Source organism: Salmo salar, unplaced genomic scaffold (genome assembly GCF_905237065.1).
Source record: "Salmo salar unplaced genomic scaffold, Ssal_v3.1, whole genome shotgun sequence".
NCBI lineage: Eukaryota > Metazoa > Chordata > Actinopteri > Salmoniformes > Salmonidae > Salmo > Salmo salar.
The window spans coordinates 45,001-50,000 of record NW_025548678.1 but is presented as its reverse complement, the minus strand read 5'-3'; the positions used below and the strand labels follow the sequence as shown (position 1 = coordinate 50,000).

The 5,000-nt window shown below is 53.6% G+C and overlaps 1 protein-coding gene across 1 annotated transcript in view; it reads left to right on the top strand.

Moving 5' to 3' along the window:
* The window catches only part of LOC123733217 (paired box protein Pax-5-like), a gene marked incomplete at its 5' end in the record, with an annotated part of 52,152 nt that overhangs the window by 18,396 nt on the left and 28,756 nt on the right, over window positions 1–5,000 (top strand).

Sequence of the window (5,000 nt, the reverse complement as noted above, 5' to 3'; positions counted from 1 at the left end):
ACGGGGATGGCTTGGGGTTGCTAGGGTATTGTGGACGGGGATGGCTTGGGGTTGCTAGGGTGTTGTGGACAGGATGGCTTGGGGTTGCTAGGGTGTTGTGGACAGGATGGCTTGGGGTTGCTAGGGTGTTTTGGACGGGGATGGCTTGGGGTTGCTAGGGTGTTGTGGACAGGATGACTTGGGGTTGCTAGGGTGTTGTGGAAGGGGATGGCTTGGGGTTGCTAGGGTGTTGTGGACAGGATGAATGGGGTTGCTAGGGTGTTGTGGACAGGATGGCTTGGGGTTGCTAGGGTGTTGTGGACAGGATGGCTTGGGGTTGCTAGGCTGTTGTGGACAGGATGGGTTGGGGTTGCTAGGGTGTTGTGGACAGGATGGCTTGGGGTTGCTAGGGTTGTGGACAGGATGGCTTGGGGTTGCTAGGGTGTTGTGGACGGGGGATGGCTTGGGGTTGCTAGGGTGTTGAGGACGGGGATGGCTTGGGGTTGCTAGGGTGCTGTGGACGGGGATGGCTTGGGGTTGCTAGGGTGTTGTGGACGGGGATGGCTTGGGGTTGCTAGGGTGTTGAGGACGGGGATGGCTTGGGGTTGCTAGGGTGTTGAGGACGGGGATGGCTTGGGGTTGCTAGGGTGTTGTGGACGGGGATGGCTTGGGGTTGCTAGGAGGTTGTGGACAGGGATGGCTTGGGGTTGCTAGGGTGTTGGACGGGGATGGCTTGGGGTTGCTAGGGTGTTGTGGATGGGGACGGCTTGGGGTTGCTAGGGTGTTGGGGATGGCTTGGGGTTGCTAGGTTGTTGTGGACAGGATGGCTTGGGGTTGCTAGGGGGTTGTGGACAGGATGGCTTGGGGTTGCTAGGGTGTTGTGGAAGGGGATGGCTTGGGGTTGCTAGGGGGTTGTGGACGGGGATGGCTTGGGGTTGCTAGGATGTTGAGGACGGGGATGGCTTGGGGTTGCTAGGGTGTTGAGGACGGGGATGGCTTGGGGTTGCTAGGGTGTTGTGGACGGGGATGGCTTGGGGTTGCTAGGATGTTGTGGACGGGATGGCTTGGGGTTGCTAGGGTGTTGTGGACGGGGATGGCTTGGGGTTGCTAGGGTGTTGAGGACGGGGATGGCTTGGGGTTGCTAGGGTGTTGAGGACGGGGATGGCTTGGGGTTGCTAGGATGTTGTGGACGGGATGGCTTGGGGTTGCTAGGGTGTTGTGGACGGGGATGGCTTGGGGTTGCTAGGGTGTTGTGGACAGGGATGGCTTGGGGTTGCTAGGGTGTTGGACGGGGATGGCTTGGGGTTGCTAGGGTGTTGTGGACGGGGACGGCTTGGGGTTGCTAGGGTGTTGGGGATGGCTTGGGGTTGCTAGGGTGTTGTGGACAGGATGGCTTGGGGTTGCTAGGGGTTGTGGACAGGATGGCTTGGGGTTGCTAGGGTGTTGTGGAAGGGGATGGCTTGGGGTTGCTAGGGGGTTGTGGACAGGATGGCTTGGGGTTGCTAGGGTGTTGTGGACAGGATGGCTTGGGGTTGCTAGGGTGTTGTGGACGGGATGGCTTGGGGTTGCTAGGGTGTTGAGGACGGGGATGCCTTGGGGTTGCTAGGGTTTTGTGGACGGGGATGGGTTGGGGTTGCTAGGGTGTTGTGGACGGGGATGGCTTGGGGTTGCTAGGGGTTGTGGACGGGGATGGCTTGGGGTTGCTAGGGGGTTGTGGACGGGGATGGCTTGGGGTTGCTAGGGTATTGTGGACGGGGATGGGTTGGGGTTGCTAGGGTGTTGTGGACGGGGATGGCTTGGGGTTGCTAGGGTGTTGTGGACAGGATGGCTTGGGGTTGCTAGGGTGTTGTGGACAGGATGGCTTGGGGTTGCTAGGGGTTGTGGACAGGATGGCTTGGGGTTGCTAGGGTGCTGTGGACGGGGACAGCTTGGGGTTGCTAGGGTGTTGGGGATGGCTTGGGGTTGCTAGGTTGTTGTGGACAGGATGGCTTGGGGTTGCTAGGGGGTTGTGGACAGGATGGCTTGGGGTTGCTAGGGTGTTGTGGACAGGATGGCTTGGGGTTGCTAGGGGTTGTGGACAGGATGGCTTGGGGTTGCTAGGGGTTGTGGACAGGATGGCTTGGGGTTGCTAGGGTGTTGTGGACAGGATGGCTTGGGGTTGCTAGGATCTTGTGGACAGGATAGCTTGGGGTTGCTAGGGTGTTGTGGACAGGATGGCTTGGGGTTGCTAGGGTGTTGTGGACGGGATGGCTTGGGGTTGCTAGGGTGTTGAGGACGGGGATGGCTTGGGGTTGCTCGGGTGTTGGGGACGGGGATGGCTTGGGGTTGCTAGGGTGTTGTGGACAGGATGGCTTGGGGTTGCTAGGGTGTTGTGGACAGGATGGCTTGGGGTTGCTAGGGTGTTGTGGACAGGATGGCTTGGGGTTGCTAGGGTGTTGTGGACGGGGACAGCTTGGGGTTGCTAGGGTGTTGGGGATGGCTTGGGGTTGCTAGGTTGTTGTGGACAGGATGGCTTGGGGTTGCTAGGGGGTTGTGGACAGGATGGCTTGGGGTTGCTAGGGTGTTGTGGAAGGGGATGGCTTGGGGTTGCTAGGGGTTGTGGACAGGATGGCTTGGGGTTGCTAGGGGTTGTGGACAGGATGGCTTGGGGTTGCTAGGGTGTTGTGGACAGGATGGCTTGGGGTTGCTAGGATCTTGTGGACAGGATAGCTTGGGGTTGCTAGGGTGTTGTGGACAGGATGGCTTGGGGTTGCTAGGGTGTTGTGGACGGGATGGCTTGGGGTTGCTAGGGTGTTGAGGACGGGGATGGCTTGGGGTTGCTAGGGTGTTGGGGACGGGGATGGCTTGGGGTTGCTAGGGTGTTGTGGACAGGATGGCTTGGGGTTGCTAGGGTGTTGTGGACAGGATGGCTTGGGGTTGCTAGGGTGTTGTGGACAGGATGGCTTGGGGTTGCTAGGGTGTTGTGGACGGGGATGGCTTGGGGTTGCTAGGGTGTTGTGGGCGGGCGTAAACCGCAAGTTCGGGCTCCGAGGGTCACGTGTTCAATCGCAGTGAACCCTAAACATTAACCCTTACCTTAACCCTTGCTTTCTAAAATTATCTGCCGAAATTATTGCAACCCCTATTACTAGCCTGTTCAACCTCTCTTTCGTGTCGTCTGAGATTCCCATAGATTGGAAAGCAGCTGCTGTCATCCCCCTCTTCAAAGGAGGTGACACTCTTGACCCTAATTGCTACAGACCTATATCCATCCTACCCTGCCTTTCTAAGGTCTTCGAAAGCCAAGTCAACAAACAGATTACCGACCATTTCGAATCCCACCGCACCCTCTCCGCTATGCAATCTGGTTTCAGAGCTGGTCATGGGTGCACCTCAGCCACGCTCGTGGTCCTAAACGATATCATAACCGGCATTGATAAGAAACAATACTGTGCTGCCGTATTCATTGACCTGGCCAAAGCTTTTGACTCTGTTAATCACCACATCCTCATCGGCAGACTCAGTAGCCTTGGTTTCTCAAACGATTGCGTCGCCTGGTTCACCAACTACTTCTCTGACAGAGTTCAGTGTGTCAAATCGGAGGGCCTACTGTCTGGACCTCTGGCAGTCTCTATGGGGGTACCACAGGGTTCAATTCTTGGGCCAACTCTTTTCTCTGTATACATAAATTATGTCGCTCTTGCTGCTGGTGAATCTCTGATCCACCTCTACGCAGACGACACCATTCTGTACACTTCTGGCCCTTCTTTGGACACTGTGTTAACAACCCTCCAGACGAGCTTCAATGCCATTCAACTCTCCTTCCGTGGTCTCCAACTGCTCCTAAACACAAGTAAAACTAAATGCATGCTCTTCAACCGATCGCTGCCTGCACCTGCCCGCCTGTCCAGCATCACTTCTCTGGACGGTTCTAACTTAGAATTTGTGGACAACTACAAATACCTAGGTGTCTGGTTAGACTGTAAACTCTCCTTCCAGACTCACTATAAGCATCTCCAATCCAAAGTGAAATCTCGAATTGGCTTCCTATTTCGCAACAAAGCATCCTTCACTCATGCTGCCAAACATACCCTCGTAAAACTGACCATCCTACCAATCCTCGACTTCGGCGATGTCATTTACAAAATAGCCTCCAACACTCTACTCAACAAATTGGATGCAGTCTATCACAGTGCCATCCGTTTTGTCACCAAAGCCCCATATACTACCCACCACTGCGACCTGTACGCTCTCGTTGGCTGGCCTTCGCTTCATAATCGTCGCCAAACACATTGGCTCCAGGTCATCTACAAGACCCTGCTAGGTAAAGTCCCCCTTATCTCCGCTCACTGGTCACCATAGCAGCACCCACCTGTAGCATGCGCTCCAGCAGGTATATCTCTCTGGTCATCCCTAAAGCCAACTCCTCCTTTGGTCGTCTCTCCTTCCAGTTCTCTGCTGCCAATGACTGGAACGAACTACAAAAATCTCTGAAACTGGAAACACTTATCTCCCTCACTAGCTTTAAGCACCAGCTGTCAGAGCAGCTCACAGATCACTGCACCTGTACACAGCCCATCTATAATTTAGCCCAAACTACTACCTCTTCCCCTACTGTATTTATTTATTTTATTTATTATTTTGCTCCTTTGCACCATATTATTTATATTTTATCTTTGAACTTTCTTCAAACTACAAATCTACCATTCCAGTGTTTTTCTTGCTATACTTTATTTACTTTGCCACCATGGCATTTTTTTGCCTTTACCTCCCTTATCTCACCTCATTTGCTCACATTGTATATAGTCTTATTATTCTACTGCATCATTGATTGTATGTTGTTTTACTCCATGTTTAACTCTGTGTTGTTGTATGTTGTCGAACTGCTTTGCTTTATCTTGGCCAGGTCGCAATTGTAAATGAAAACTTGTTCTCAACTTGCCTACCTGGTTAAATAAAGGTGAAATAAATAAAAAAATAAAAAAAAAATAAACCCTAACCCCTACCTTAACCCTTACCTTAACCCTTACCTTAACCCTAAA